Source organism: Bufo gargarizans, chromosome 1, assembly GCF_014858855.1.
Source record: "Bufo gargarizans isolate SCDJY-AF-19 chromosome 1, ASM1485885v1, whole genome shotgun sequence".
Lineage (NCBI taxonomy): Eukaryota > Metazoa > Chordata > Amphibia > Anura > Bufonidae > Bufo > Bufo gargarizans.
Window position 1 is genome coordinate 520,616,991 of NC_058080.1, and position 17,340 is coordinate 520,634,330.

At 42.4% G+C, this 17,340-nt stretch overlaps 1 protein-coding gene and 1 long non-coding RNA gene across 2 annotated transcripts in view; one reads left to right on the plus strand and one right to left on the minus strand.

Annotated features, from left to right (window-relative positions):
- Positions 1–17,340, plus strand: part of SEZ6L (seizure related 6 homolog like) — a 447,576-nt gene that overhangs the window by 116,943 nt on the left and 313,293 nt on the right. The gene's annotated exons all lie outside the window — the stretch shown is intronic.
- On the minus strand, positions 560–5,176 carry LOC122924365. Its single transcript, XR_006387395.1, has 3 exons — positions 5,041–5,176; positions 4,464–4,717; positions 560–1,414 (listed from the first exon to the last, which is right to left on the minus strand). It is a non-coding gene; the product is annotated as an uncharacterized LOC122924365 (long non-coding RNA).

A 17,340-nucleotide genomic window follows, 5' to 3' on the forward strand; every position in this document is an offset into this window, starting at 1 on the left:
AAACTACAGCCATGTGCATGAGCCCTAAGGCCTCCATTACGCATAAATTTACTTTGATTCAAGTAAAAAGTGCCAGGCAAAATACATGTTCTTTTTCATATGATTTTTTTTGTGTGGGGATTTTGCCATATTTATGTGCCATTTATGAGTCTCTTTTTTAAATAATGTGTTTTTATAATTTATTTTTGCATCCATGCATTTTTAAAAGGGTAGAAATGTCACTAGATCTTTATTTTTATTTTTTTTAAACTCTTTGGGGGGGGGGACAAAGCACCTTGCAAAAATACTATTAAAAAAATCTAAACAGATTGAAGCATGCATTTTTCTGAAGCAGGGCAAAAGAAGCAATGGATGTCTATGGTACATAAATGCCAGCAAATGCCCAAAAATACCAACATCAAGGAACCAAAAAACATCATGGACCCCAAGTTAAAAAAAACAACACTAAACAAATTATGTTTATATTGCATTTAAAAACATGCAAACATATGTAACAAAAGTGGCAAAAAAACACAAAAGTTATTCCAAATGTGAGAAAAATAACTGTGTGAATCCACCCTAAGCTTTTTGTCTTAGCTTTTTCCTCTCAGTGCATTTTTCCTCTAATTTTCATAGAGACAGACTCTTCTTAGCTTTATTATTTCATCTAAGCATATGCAAAGAACAATGAATACTGCTTTAACTTGACATGCATTTTTGTAGAGTTTTTTAGGTGTTTCTGGTGCATTGTTTTGGTGTTTTTGGAAGCGGGGCAAAAGGGCATTGGGTGTCTATGGCACAAAAAGTCTAGCAAATGAACAAAAAAATTCAATAGCCAGAGCATGCTGCAATTAAATAAAAATGTCATTGACCACCAAATGCACTGCAGATGAATAAAAAGGCATGTTTATACTGTGTTCTCACATTAACATTAAGAAGTGGTGTATTATTTTTTTCAAGCACCAAAAATGCATGTAAAAAAGTGATAAGAAAAAATTAGTGAATCCACCCTAACCCCAGCTTCTTGCATTTTCCGCTCCATGCCAGCCTAGCTGCTAATGCTCCCAGGGACAGACTGTTCTCCGCTTTATTATTTCATCTAAGCCTATGCAAGAAGGGATAGAAGAACTCGGAATACTGCTGTAGTTCCAATAATAAAATGAGATGGGAAGCAATGAATGTTCTTACTAAAAACTGTTTACAGAAAAGCATGGGAGGGTAAATGACTAAATTAATGGTGTAGAACAGGGAGAAAACAGATTTGAATAGCCAGCCTTGAAATTACATGAGATGACCCATAAGGAATCGACTTCCTTCAAAGCAGATATCTCCTCCTTTTAGTAGAACATACCTCTCTGCTGCAATCATAATGAGATACAGTATATCTGACAATTAAACAGAGCAAAGTTATATTCAGCGCATCCTCCGCATGGACCTAGAAAACAAATTACACAGTTGATGTTACATGATAGCACACCAAAAAATATAAATCTAATCATAGTCACACGCTGAATAGATGATTGATGGCTTAATAACCTAGGCACAACTGCATTCACCAGTCATTAACTATTAGACTGAATCCATCTATAGTTATAGAAAACATAGATGCTTTAAAGGAGTTGTCTCACATCAGCAAATGGCACTTATCATTTAGAGAAAGTTAATACAAGGCACTTACTAATGTATTGTTATTATCCATATTGCTTCCTTTGTTGGCTGGATTAATTTTTCCATCACATTGCACACTGCTCATTTCCATGGTTACGACCACCCTGTAATTATAGCAGCAGCAGCCATGCTTGCACACTACAGGAAAAAGCACTGGCCTCAATGGTAGCTGGGACTTGGGGAGTGTTCATAGGCCCCACTTTTTTCTATAGTGTGCAAGCACAACCACCGCTGCTGGAGTGCAGGGTGGTCGTGACTCGTAACCATGGACACAAGCAATGCATAATGTGATGAAAAAGTTAAGCTAGCCAGCAAAGGAGGCAACACGGGCAATCAAAATACATTCGTAAGTGCCTTGTATTAACGTTGCCTACATGATAAACCCCTGATGATGACAGCAACTAAATACTTAAAGGGGTTGTCTGAGTAATTTTTTTGTTCTTTGTAACAGCTTTACCATGCACTTACTTTATCTCCAGTTGCTGCTTTCTCAGATCTCACTGAGGGTCACATGACCTGTGATGTCAGCTTCTCTCCCTGCTGTGATGATGTTCGGTGCACAAGCCTGAGAGATCAGATAAGGCTACTTTCACACTAGCATTTTGGCTTTCCGTTTGTGAGATCCATCATGGGCTCTCACAAGCGGTCCAAAACGGATCAGTTTTGCCCTAATGCATTCTGAATGGAAAAGGATCTGATCAGAAGGCATCAGTTTGCCTCCGTTCCGTCTCCATGCCGCTCTGGAGGTGGACACCAAAACGCTCCCTGCAGCATTTTGCTGTTCGCCTGACGAAGGAGAGCCAAATGGCTCCATCCTGACACACAATGTAAGTCAATGGGGACCGATCTGTTTTCTTTGACACAATCTGGCACAATAAAAAATGGATCCGTCCCCCATTGACTTTCAATTAAGTTTATGATGGATCCGTCTTGGCTATATAAGACATAATACAACCGGATCCATTCATGACGGATGCAAGCGGTTGTATTATTGTAACAGAAGCGTTTTTGCAGATCCATGACGAATCCGCAAAAAATGCTAAAGTGAAAGTAGCCTAAGTGTCTGAGTGAAAGTAGCCTAAGTGTCTGTACATGAGACGTCACTGTGCTGGCCATGTCCCCTTCACTGCCCTCTGCTCTGTGCTCTCTCCCTGGATTCTTCATAAAAAATGTAACCCCTTCAGCAGCACAGACTCAGAGCTGGAGGCTTTACTGAGTAGCTGCAGGCAGTGAGATGACAGACTAGAGGTGTTCTGCAGAGCATTACACAAGGACAGGTAGGGAGAAAATCCTCTGTGTATCAGCAGTGTCATTGTACAGCTGGGACTTGTAGTCCTACACATACAACATGATGCTGAGTCTCCCAGCAGGCAGACATGTCACTCAGGGAAGCACTTGCATTTACTCCCTTTGCAGAGCAGGAGGAGGGGCAGAGATTGTTGTTATTGCAGGTAAACAAAGGGCAAGAAAAGAACCAGGGAAATGAGGATATATACATTTTTTTGCCTAAAACTTGCTTAGCTTAGTTACATATTGCTGCCCATCAGATTCACAGTGCTATATATTTTTTTCAGAACTCGGACAACACCTCTAAAGGGATTGTCTAGGATTTTGATATTAATGGTCTTTTATGAAATTAGGCCATCGATATCAGGTGTCACCTAATGTGAATGGTGGATCCTGTGTTATCTATATATAATGGTTTTAGCTGTTAATATAATTCTGCCTATGTTGATAATGAGATGACTGCTGAAAAGTGAGCTGTAGAAACCAAGAAGTGACGCCTATTATTAGGGCTTAATGGCCAGTGCAAAAACTTCAGGATTTTTCCAAATATACTGTAAAAAGGATAATTAAAAATACCCACCAACAATTCTTTAAACATATGTTTAAAATAAAAACTTGATTTAAACAATAGGTCATTTTCTGATGGCACATTCCCTTTAAGTGTAGCAACATATGAAATAAATAATGGCATGAGTAGGAATGAGTGAATGATGTTGTCATCACATAAGATGGTATATCTGTTTGATTGGCATGGGAGACTGCACCGAGAGAGGAATTAGAAGTAAGAAGCATGGCGAAGTCTCCTGTATATAGTGCACACCTGCATTGTGATCTCACAGCCAGTGGTTTAGAGTGCCACAGTGAGCAGAAACACTCCTCCATCTTTCAAGGACAAGATATCCTCTTTGGTAGCAGATAAAAAGTTTATGGCAGTTATCAAAACCTGAATTTGTTATTTAGGCATCAAAAATAGATTTTTTTCCAACTATAGTCAAGTATAGGACTAATCAAGTATGTTTTGTGTCGTGTACAAAAAAAGTCTCCTCCTGTTACATGAAAAAACATCACCAAGCGCTGATGAAGGATTTTTTGGTTTTCTTACTGCTGTAATTTGAATGTCAATATGTTAGTTACCCAAGGTGTCTCAGCTCTGACACAAACTATAAAGAGATTGTGCCAGGTTTAGATGCTGTCCTATATTCACAGGATAACTGATCATTGGTGGTCCCATAGAGACTGAATGGATTGGCAGGGTGCATGCCCATCCTAACGCTCTATCAAATTCGGTGACAGGACCCCCATTCTCAGGATCAGTGGGGATCCCATTCATCAGACCCTCCGAGAGAAGTCAGATATGCCCTATCATGTGGATAACGGATAACTTCTAAACTTAGCACAACCGCTTTAATAATAATTAAAAAAAACTTAAAGGGGTTCTCCAAAATTATTATGGACTTGTAGTAGATATGCTCATGTAGTTGATTACCTCATGTATATATCTCCCCTATACTTTTTCTTTTGGGACTCACCCGTTTTCACTATGTGAAAGAATCACTCTGGTTTGTTACATCCCATATGTAGCATGTCCTGTTGTATCCGACCAAACCCATGATGCACTTCTTCGTCCGCCATTGCTCCAGCACCGCCCCTAGCAACACCCAGCTAGTGACATAGCTCCTCCTACCAGATAGTTGCATAGACACTCCCCCAGCACTGACACGCCCATGGACATATTACAGGAAATAAGGAAAGAGCTGCATGGACATGGTCATGTGACCACAGCCTAGAACAGAAGATAGGAGCAATATAAAGGTAAAAGAAATACATTATAAAATTAAAGCTACCGTCATAAATGATTATTTTAAAGGATGTTGATTCAAACCAGTCAATGGCTATAAGACCTGCCAAGAGCAAATACCCAGGAGGACATCTACACTGCACAAGGTAAAAGCAAACAGTGATACAATGAAGCTTTATTATGAGGAATATTCCATTTCATATATTTCAGGTTTACAATATCTCAGACTAAAACATAAATCTAAATAGCAGTGAAAGCCGTTTAAATATGGACATTCTGCAGATGGAAAGGGTCTGCCTCCAGCTTACCGTTTTTAGAATCTAGCAGACAGCCTGGAGAACGGAGACAAAACTGTCCTAATGTGATCAGATCCAAATGACGTTAGGATAGTGCTTTGTTTCAGTGAAAAACATATTAGTGTAATGGCATGCTGTTGAATAGTCATATTATCTGTGAATAGCTTCATCGTAATGCTCTTCATGATCCTCACCATTATATGAAAATATCATAACATACTTACAGAGTCCTCATCACTCTACTCAATGTCTCTAGAAATAATGACAGCAGTTCTGCTTTTAGCTTTTCTGGCAGCTGATAAATGTTCTCCTGAAGCGGTGGTATCAGATGTCAATCCACGTTAACTGCTGCACAGAGAAGCTCACCAAGAGCAAGGTTGTCAGAAACATATTACAGATGGGCAGTAGTCAATATTGCTGTATTAAATGTAGTTTTTACTTTGGCACTAAGCCTGCCAGAGGAAGTCCTTAGGGGACCACTAACATCATTTTCTCCTCTTTAATTCTGTTTTTCTCAGGTCAGTGTGCATGAAATCCTTTTCTATTCACTCCGTGTGCACCAAAATGTATCGCTTAAAGTACATTTGAAGAATAGCATGTACTTAGACCCCTGAGACTACATGCCTAGGATAATACCAAAGAATGAGGGAGAAATCTGGAAAATGGAAAGCGTTGGCATGAATGAATTAGGTTACAACTGAATACAAGTTCAGAAGTGCACAGCTGCATTTCTAGTGGTCACCTATCAGATATATGCTTTAGTTTCCAAACCCGTACTTGCAAAATTGCAATTTTACTTCATTCCTTCGAACCATTCTGGTTTGAACAGGATTAGAATGGACAAAGCAACATTAATCAAGACTCGAGTGCCAACATCATTTTGCTACCAAGATGTGAAATCTCTGCTGAGTCTTTTAGCCACCAAGGAGTGGACAATATTTAAAGGGGTTGTCCACATTTTTTTATGGTCCCCACTTCATGTCAGTAAGCACTTTAACAGTGATAATTGCATGATTTTCCTATCTTATGACGTAAAGTCATGATTTTATTAAAGACACGGAGGCGAGTATTGCTATCTCTTTCTTTACTAAAATCATATAGCAGCAAAAAACAAACAAATCAATCAAAATGGAAACCATGGCAACTGACTCCTCCCCACTGTGCCAGTATAACAGTTCTAGCCACTGTCGACTCCTCCTCTTTCTTTGATGGTGATCTCGATAAGCCAAACTCCATAGAAACTGAAGACCAATCAACTCTTTAACCGAAGAATAAAACTGGAAACTGAAATGAAAGCAGCAGCTGGAAAGTAGTAAATTCATCCTATGAAAAGAAAAAGAGACAAAAGATAGAAAAAACGTCTAAATGAAGGTAACAATCATCAGTAACGCATTGCAGTGTACATATAGTAACGTAACTGTCAGATGTAGACATAATATAGAATCACAAATATTCAAGTCTCAAAATATCGGGGGGGAAATAGGGCGGGGCAATACTCGCCTCCGTGTCTTTAATAAAATCATGACTTTACGTCATAAGATAGGAAAATCATGCAATTTTATTACATGACACGGAGGCTCCTATTGCGAGTTCAAAGCTGACTTACCACAGAAGAAAAAACATGAACCGGAGGCCGGAAATAGAATTCACGAAAGGTAGATACTCGTGACCAATCCGCCATTTTCATAATGTCCTCCAAACGGGCGCCTGCCATAGTCATTGAGGTCACCGAAGCCCCTCTAGTGGAATGTGCAGAGAAAATCTCCGTATTCACACCTGCCAAGGACATGACCCACTTCACCCAGCGGGCTAGAGTGATTGTTGATACCGGTCCAAAAGGGCGACGGTATGATAGAAAAAGCTGTGGACAATTAGGTGAACGAAGAGGGAGAGTTCGTATCTCATATTCCCGGAGGCAGGCACTGGGCAGAGGGCAGGGGAGTCCGGAAAACATGGATAAGAAACGGACCTGATACTAGTCTTGGTGCGTCGTGTGATGTTGAACACAACCCCATTAGGAGTGAAGGATCTAGCGTCGTAATCCAAAGCACGGACGTCGGACACCCTCTTGCAGGAGATCAAGCAAAACAAGGAAACCAGCTTAGCAGAAAGCTGGCGAAGGGTAAGGTCCGTATTTGAAGGCCAGGAGGAAAAAAGGGACAGCACGGAGGAGACATCCCACGTAGAGGAAAAACGAGGTCTGGGTGGACGGGAAAGACGGGAGCCTCTAAGAAGACGGCAAACTAGAGGATGCTGACCCGCCGGGCACCCCCCAAACCCGTGGTGAAAAGCAGAAATAGCGGAGCGGTACAAGTTGATGGTACGGTATGCTTTACCATCCTCAAAAAGCGAAGTAAGAAATTGAAGTACAGGGGCTGAAACGGGATCCAGGTGCCTAGCCAGGCACCAATCAGTCCAAGATCTCCAGGCTGACCGTTAAGACCGTCTGGTCCCTGGAGCCCACGCCTCGTCCAATAGGCGTCTAGCTGAGTCCGAAATTCCAGCGATGTACCAGGGTTCCCAGAAATTCTGCACGCCAGAAGTTGGAGGGAGCCTTCGAGGGTAAGAGGATGCCCGAGACCCGAAGGATCTAACAAGAGGTCCGGGAAGAGCGGAAGAAGTAGAGGACATTGAATTAAGCACTCCAGAAGTTGGGGAAACCACGACTGGGTGGTCCAAAACGGGACTATAAGAACAAGATCCGCTCCCTGAAGGCGGGTTAGAGTTAAGACCCGTGGGATCAGAGCGAACGGAGGGAAGGCGTAGGAAATGTGACCGGTCCAATCTTGAAGGAATGCATCTACCGCCTCCGCGTCTGGATCCGGACGCCAGCTGTAAAACCGTGGGAGTTGGGAGTTCAGACGAGACGCAAAGAGGTCTAAACAGAAAGGACCCCAACGGGATGAAATGGATGAGAAGACTGTGGTGTCTAATCTCCAATCGCTGGAGTCCGACAGAAAACGAGAGCTCCAGTCCGCATGGGTATTGTGTAGGCCCGGTATATACTCTGCCGACACCGTGATCTCCCTGGCAAGGCAGAAAGTCCAGATAGGGTTGTGGGATAGGGTTGTAGAATGCGTGCCTCCCATGGCATTGACATACCTGACTGCAGAGATGTTGTCCATCCGTAACCTGATGCAAGCCTTGGTCAGGTTGCTCGCGAAACTGCGAACTGCAAAAGAACCCGCCAGCAGTTCTAAGGCGTTGATGTGAAGGCCAGACTCCTCTACTGACCAACGACCTCCAGTAGACACACCGTTGCTGTAAGCTCCCCAGCCTAGAAGGCTGGCATCTGACCCTATCGTGATATCCGGACGGGGTCGAAAAATCGCCTTCCCATTCCACACTTCCAGGTTGTGGACCCACCAAGACAACTCGTCTCTGGTGTCCTCATCCAAGGTAATCAAATCCGCGTAGGATGCTCCCGATTGAAGGTGGGCAATCTTGAGCCTCTGCATGGCCCGATAATGTAGAGGAGCTGGGAACACTGCTTGGATGGACGAAGAGAGAAGGCCTATTATACGGGCCAGGTGGCGTAGGGAGACTTGTGGAAGAGAGAGGGAATGAAGGAGCTCCTTGCGGATGGCTCGCATTTTGGAAGGAGGGAGGCTGAGGGTCTCCGTGGATGAATTGATGGTGAAGCCTAGAAACTCTATGGACTGGGCCGGAGTCAGAGTCGATTTCTCTAGATTGAGAAGAAACCCCAATCGAGATAACAGGTCAATGGAACATTGCAGATGTGTAAGCAGGACGGAAGGGCACTGGGCCATGATGAGGATATCGTCTAGATAAATAATCAGACGAATCCCTTGACTGCGGAGACAGTAGATGACCGGCCGTAGAAGTTTGGTGAAGCACCAAGGGGCCGAAGAAAGTCCGAAAGGTAGACATGTGAATCTCCATATCTCCGAGCCCCAGAGAAAACGAAGAAGATCCCTGGAAGACTCGGCTACCGGCACTGTCAGGTAGGCATCTTTCAGGTCCAGTTTGACCATCCAATCGCCATGGAGTAGCAAATCCCTGAGAAGGTGAATGCCCTCCATCTTGAAGTGCCGATACCGCACGAAAGCGTTTAGGGCCCGAAGGTTGATTACGGGACGCATTTGGCCTCCTTTTTTGGCCACCAGGAACATACTGCTTAGGATTCCCTCTGTGGATACGGGAGCTCGCTCTATGGCACCCTTCTGACATAGCGCCGTCAGCTCCTGATGTAACAACTGGCGCGTTGAGGATGGGAGAACTACAGGATGTGGAGGGGGAATTTGGATCTGAGAGCAAATGAGTTCTATGTGAAATCCCCGTACAGTAGAAAGAACCCATGGGTCGGCAGTGATGGTTGACCAGACATGGGAAAAAATACGGAGTCTGCCCCCTACCCAAGGGGTCAAAGAAGACGTTGGAAGTCGACTTACCGAAAGGGCGTCGGTTAGATGAACCTCTGGCTCCGCGGGAACGCCAAGTTGATTCTCGGGTGGGGAAGAAGGCGGGTGGCTGCCGGAAGTCTTGTGTGTAGGAACGATAGGGGAAGGAGCCTCGACCCGAACCACGGGTCTGGTAGGAAGAACGGCCGGACAGGCGGCCCCTAGAGCTGCCGGCCCTGTGAGAGACCCTACCCTGGAATACTCGTTTCATCGAGGTCTGGGCCTTGTCAAGGGCAGTGAAGGCTCCTACAAACCGGGACAGGTCCTTTATAAAGGAGTCCCCAAACAGTAATCTCTGGGCCTCTTTACCTGCCTCTGTGAGGGCTAAATTAGAGAGTTTGGGTTCTATTTTGAAAAGAATCGCCTTTCTTCTCTCTATGGAGAGTGAAGTATTAACATTGCCTGTTATGCACACGGCACGCTGAACCCATCCCCGGAGTTCCTCCGGATCCACCAGTGAATTCTGGGATTTGGCTGACTCAGCCATTTCAAAATTTTTTGTTAGTGGGCCCAATAGGTCTAACAGCTTGTCCTGACAGGACTTTAAGGCAGACTCTAGACCCTTCTTTGGGTTCCAGCCCGATTTAGAGAGGAATTGACACATCTTCGGGTCAACAATAGGTGTCTCACAGACTTTATTTGGAATAATGGGTCTGGGGCACTCAGCTTTCATTTTATTGCGCGCCTCCTTAGAAAGAGGCTGGCGCACTCGGGCTTCTAGGTACTTTGCCACATGTGAGGACAGGAGCCACTCTTCAGACCTTGGGTGATGTAATGTATCGGGATCAAATAGGGGCTCACCCTCGGGATCTAAAATGGCTGAGGATTCCGAAGGAACCTCCATGGAAGCAGACCGTGGCGTGATAGATCTTGAGGATGGACCTGGAAGGTCCGAATCCAAAAGATCGTCCTCCTCCAAGTCCTCAAATTCGATCTAACGATACTGAGCCTCCTCATCTGAGTCGGGTTCAGAGCCCGAAACATAATCTTGTTGCACTCTAGCGCATTTCCACTGCCCCGCCTTTTCTGCCTGGCGGGCATAGGCTCTTTTGCGTGAACGGGGCACGCCATCTTGGGTGGCTTCAGTTCCACCAGTCTTAACGGTTCTGGAGGCAGGTAGTAAGGTCTCAGATGGATGGGACCTAGAAGTTTTGGAGGAGGAGGGACCGGCCATAAGGGCTTCAGAAATTGAAGTGGATATGGCCGTGGACATAGACCCCATAGCAGCCTGGATAGCTGCAGTCACTGAGCGCTGAATAGCCGAAGTTTGTGCCTCTACCGACATGGCACCTGGTTCCTGTGTATTAGAGGGCACCTCCAAAATTTCAGGGGAAGATTCACACCCACCCATATTCACTTTGGACATTGTAATAAAACTGGCTAGTATTAATAGGGCCTAATGTGGCTTATTAAACAGGGCAGTTTTAATAGAGCCTAATGTGGCGAAAAAGCAACAAAAACCCTCAAGCACAGATAAATATATTACTAGCACTGATACACTGAGGCTCCGGCAGCTCTTCTGAGGAGAAACGGCGCAAATCTCGCGAAATACCGCGAGATCACGCTCGGTTCAGAGAGGAGAGAGCAGGATGCGCGCGAAAAACCGCCGGAGACCTGGTGAGGTAAAATGGCGGCCGAAATCTCGCGAGATCTCGGCCGCCCAGAAGGAAGAAGAAGCGGAGCGGCGCAGAGGTGGCGGTGGGTGACGGGAGTCCTATGAAGCGGCGAAATGGCCGCACAGGGAGTGGGGTCGAAACCCAGCAGCGCTACAGGTGGGTAACTGAAAAACCTAATAAGGAAAAACTTTTTGCCTAGGGGAAAAAACCAATAAGGGCAAAAGGAAAGAGTGGGGAGGAAAGACACACCTCACGTGAAGGAAGACTACAAGGAAAAGCATAAAATATATAATATATAATATATAACATATAACCTAATACAATAATACAATAATACTAATAAAGCTCAGCCCACAGAAATTGAGACCACTGTACTTATCTGTGAGGAGAGCAGCAAAGAAAGAGGAGGAGTCGACAGTGGCTAGAACTGTTATACTGGCACAGTGGGGAGGAGTCAGTTGCCATGGTTTCCATTTTGATTGATTTGTTTGTTTTTTGCTGCTATATGATTTTAGTAAAGAAAGAGATAGCAATAGGAGCCTCCGTGTCATGTAATAAAATTAGAGATGAGCAAATCGAATCCACCGAAGTGGAATTCAATCCAAATTTCAGGATAAATTTAATTTGCCTCGAAGCCGAATTTCCTCGTGCTTAGTGGTATTAAATCGATTTACCTGAAATAGTAAAAAAAAAAAAAAAAAATCATATTTACCTCCTCCATTTGCTCGCAACCGGCTGGCCACCACCACAAGATCTCGGCCAAAATTCTGTGCGCAGTGACATATGACCTCACCACGCCAGCCTGCATGATGAAGTCATCTCGGAGTGCGCCAGATTTTGCGCCAAATTTTCAAGCAAGATGGAGGCAGTAAGTTTGATTAAAAAAATGTTTTGTTAATTTTACACAGATGCAATTTATGAACACGGCATCTGAGGGGTACAATGATGGGGAGCAGCGCTATTGCAGCTCCCTGTCATTGCACCTGCTACTTACAAAAAATGCTAAATTAAGCAAAAAAAATATTTTATTCGGCAAAGCAGCCGAATAGAATTCTCTAAAACTTTGCTAAATTCTAGTGATAATGTTGGAAATATTCCTACCAAGCCAGCGCTGTGCTCCTTCATGTAATTAGGTTGCAGGCACTTCTTGGATTTCAACCCACAATGTACATGGGTTGCTCTTGCGCAGTAAGGCAGCCTCGGCCCATTAACCATGAGTCCCACTCCTGCTAATTAACTGTTGACAATAGGTCATCAATTTATAAGGCTGACTGCAAAGCACTATAGGAAAACCCACCAGGACGTGGTCATATGACCCTCCTTATCCATCTTCCCATTATCCCTGTATTCGGACCTGCTCTCAACTGTCTCTGCATCCTTACAATGCAGAGACAGTTGAGTGCTATAGTGAAGCAAAGAGCCATCTGCTCACATTTCAACTGCTTGCACTCTCATCACACCTATGGGGCTAAATAACAGAGCGCCAGGGAATGATGATGATTCCTTGATCCCTGTGCTCAGTCAGCGCAGCAAGTACGATGATGTCACGTCACAGCGCCTGCTGAGGAGGAGAGCATGTGTGCTCTATTCTTCAGGGGAAGGGGTTATTTTGTTAACAATTCAGGGGCCAGAATTACTGTAAAGGGCTACAAAAGGGGGCATTCCACTATGTGGGGACACTAAAGGGGACATTATACTATGTGGGCGCACTAATGGGGCATAATCACTGTGAAGGGGAAATTAAGGGGGCATTTTACCGTGGGGGGCACAAAGAGGACATAACTACTGTGAAGGAGGCATCAAAGGGGCGATTCTACTGTGTGGGGACACAAAGGGTACTAGTTGGGATTGGGGAGTGTATTGATATTAACCGGCGTTAGAGGCGTGGCTTAGCAGCAGTGCTTGTTGCTGACAATGTACCAACTTGGGCATTTTAAAAGAGAAAAAACTGAAGTTTGAATTGGACCACTTCTTTTAATAGGCCAGTCCGGATGGCACACGGACAGAAAATCTTACCTTCTGAATAAGGTATTAGAAGCATTATAAATGATGAAACGCAAACATAAATGTTATTGTGTCACTGACGTCTTTACATCCATCTAAAATAATCTAGACCCAGTTTCTGCATTTTGATCATAATGAAAGTTCCTTTCAGTGAGTACAAAAGTAATTGTTTAACAATTAGGAAAATAAAAGATATGCTATAGAAATTCAGTAGGTGGTACTTGAGGTTCTCATTGTGGAATTAGAATAATATATGCTTCATTTCATGCTTTGTTAAAGAGGAGACCGTGCTAATGCTTCCCGCACAGCCGCGGAATAAGGTATAAGTCGGAATTCTGGAAGCAGAAAATGGATTTAACTGTAAAATGTATTGTCGAATAAAATATGATAAAGTGTTGTTTTACTGAAATGGAAACCCTAAAGGCTGATATATTTCATACCATGATAGTCTAAAATAAAATCTTGAAATTATCATATCTTACATAAGGAATTTCTAGGCAAAACAAAACATGATTAGGAGGACGAGAAATTAGCTATTGATTTAGAAATTAGAATTCTGCTCATGCTAGCATCATGTCTTTCATTATTAACAGAGCCATAACTATAATGATGGGAGCCAAAGTGTGCCAAATCCTATTGGGCATTGGCCATCTAAAAGTAACAGAAATCCAACAATATGAACCCTAATGGTAGCCTCAGATGAAATATCTTTTGTTAGATGTTTTTTGAGGCCCCTTTCAGAAAGTATGAATGGTAGGGACAACACCAACATTTTTCAAGTATGTGATAGATAAAACAAACATACAGTCTCATAGTACAGTCAGGATTTCATAGTCACTTCTGGGTTGTATTTTCTATGCCAAGGAGCCAGTTTTTTCTGGGGTTTTTTTTCAGATAATTGCTAACATTATTCACATTAACTGTATCATTGCTTCTTGCAGGAAGAGTATAGAAATGTATTCAACTGGTCATTGGATAACTTGTGCATTTCCATAAGATCGCTTACAATCTTTAGAGAACTTTTTGAATTTGCACATCATGTCTACTGTAAAGGGTTATCCAACAGTAGAAACACCCCCACAGTGCCCAGGCTCCTTCTAATGAATATACTTACCTGGTCCCCAGCACCCCTATCACTCCAGATTCCTGCAAGGCCAATGCTACATCTCCCTATCTCGCAGCCCAAAACATTCAGTGACGGGCGGCGGAGTTCAGCGCCCTTGCATCATGAGTGATAACAATGGTGGCCGTGCAGGGATCTGGAGGGATGTGGGTGTCGGGGATTGGGTAAGTATCTTCCATAGGAGGAGCCCAGGCATTGTGGGGCGTGTTTATACTGTTGGATAACCTCTTTAATAATCAACTTTATGTTCACCACCTGGAAGTAAATAAGACTTCCTATATTGAAATAACTTTGCTTCTAAGTCACCCTGTGTTCTAATTAAATTCTAAAATTGCTTTCATCATATTCTTTCAGTCTCTTTCCATCTCAAGGGCTCTGTCACAAATACAAGGAATCCCTTGAAAATGAGAACAGTTATTTTGATATAAAACACTACAAATTGCTTTTGGGGTTGTTTTGCAGTTTTAATTTGTTTAAATTATTTATACCCAAAACTTGAAGACAATCATGCATTAGTAAATTCTGAATGACAACACCAGCAAATTGTGCTAATTATGTTTACTATGTATTATGTTTTTAGTCATTTGTAGCAGTCATTTTTGGTGCAGGAAGTGCCGACGTTTTGCCCCTTTTGACGGTAAACATTTTTATCTACATCCTGACAGCTGATTAGCCTTTCCTGTGACCTCCCAGCTGAGCAACAGTGAATGCAATTGCTTGGACTAGTTCTTAAGTAAATTTTCCTCATTGCTCTATGAGACAATAAAATGTGGAGAATTGAATAGAATACATAGTAACACAGAAAGGATAATGACTCAAAAAACTGTAACATATGTACTTTAAAATGCAACTTCAAGTTTGAGAGAAATTGACCTTAATTTTATGTGAACCATCCATCTTTTTAGGAGTAATAATCCCGCACAGGGGATTTTGTCATTCCCTATAAGTATATTTACTGTGAAGTTCTGGCCTTCAAGAACACAGCTGTTCCTTGACAGAGCATAGCTCAGCAGAGAGCAACCCAAAGGTCAGGAGCCTACATCAGATTATAATCTTCAGATCACAAAATACTCATCTATGCAATGACAAATAAAAACTATAAAAGATGTGAAATGTTAAAGTCTTTTGTATCCATAATAGACAGAAAGCATAAGCAATTCAAACTTCATAATTTGATATGTTAAATCCTCACCCTACACTCTCTGTCATACAGTGGGGCAACAATATAGATATAAATATCACAGAGTTAAATATTGGCTAATATTTTAAGATGATACCTACTAAAATATACGAACCTTCAGTTACCTTTAAATGGTCATTCTTTTGATTTTCATTCTGAGTATATAAAAAATATATATAATTACAGTATGTCTTGGTAAAACGCTACTGAGGTCATTGATACAGAAAAGAAATTCTTCAAAGTAAGTCTGGAGGTCATAACGGAGAAAAGTATCCTGAGGATTTTGAATGCATCAGTCTTTAGAGGCAGGTTCTGAGTCAGTGGTTCTCCCACCAGGGGTCAGGGCCAGAGAGGCAAGAATAGAAAAATGGTTATATGTGCAGTCCTCACAGGGGTTCTTTGACATTTTAGTGTTTTTTTTTTTGTATTTTGTTATTCCGTATCTCTGTCAAGTGCTAAGACAGCCTCCTAAACACTGAAATCACTTATCATTTAGGAAACTTCATAGCCATAACATTTATCTTATACAAATCAATAGTGCAAGTGGTGGTACATTTTTTTTTATATATCTTATTACAGTAGAATTTATCTTTTTCTCCTTATCAGACTCCTCACCCTTTCCTCCTAAACTAATCACTCCATCTTTTAGAGAGGCAGGGATGAATACGTATTATCGGCTCACTTAGAGATCAGGTTATAGTTGTTGCCCATAAAAGTCTATGAGGCAGAGCAAAGGAGGGGGAGTAAGAAGCAATGCAGAGAGAGAGAAAGCATAACCACACATAGATGCTGCTACACCAGTGCGGCTGCTTCTTCTGTGTATGTGAGAGAGATAGGAATAAGTAATCATGTTCTCCTCTCGGTTTTCTGTGTATAGGAGACACCATAGCAGCTAGTCTCCACCCATTCTGGAACTGTAAATTAGAGATGAAGCCTGCAGAGAAGTAAAGCTGATGATAAAAACAGATAAAAGTCATATATTAGGCAGAAGTTGAGTCACGCATGTACACACATGACAGTTTATTCTGAAAAGTCACATTGAATGGTAGCAACATTTCTTCTCCCGTCTGATCATTTTGTACTTGGGATCTCATACTGTGGAATTATTACTCCATTAACCTACCAATATAGTTATCTAAAGCTACCAGACAGAAAGCAACATTTTTGGTAATCAAAGAAAGTTTTTTTTATGTAACCAATGGCATTATATGAAGAAAGAAGTATATGGATAAAAATCATAAAATATCCCAAAAGTAGTGATGTCTAGGATATGGTAGTTCTATGTCATAACATTAATTATTAGGTTTTTTTTATATTTTTTTTTTTGCATCAATCAATGCAAAATTAGGAAGGTATTTTGTGGCTATATCCTTCAATGTCTAACAACTACAGTATCATCATTCCCATGTATTACCTGTGCAGTGAGTCAAGTATAATGATAATGCTGAACATAATAGGGTAGATCTACTAATAATATAAAAGTGCAAACCTAAGCGAGATACTCTAAAAATGCACCAAAATTTGTGTGAGAACTGTGTTTCAGAATAATGGACTTTATCATTCCCCGTGGCAATTTTTTTTTTCCGTTACAGCTGCCATTTTTATGACAGCCATGACAGCCTCGCCAGTTTACAAAAAGGGGGCATGGTGTTGGCACGGTGTGGGTGCCAAATCTACGTCAGCTATGAGTTAGAGTAGATTTCAGTTTGGTGCACGGACTGTCAGAGGAGCCATTCAAATTTAGTAGCGCAGGGCCCATCAAGATCAACTAAGCACACGCAGGTGCTAATAAGGCCTACAGTATATGCCTAAATTTCTGTGTGTCTAAAGACACAGCCCCTCCACCGCACCTCCTTTTGCTCCCCGTCAGCCTAAGCAAAAAAGTGTCTGTGATACAATATATGAGGCACACAGCTTCTGTCTATAGTATATTTACCTTAATGGCTGAAAACCTAGCTAAATTCTCTG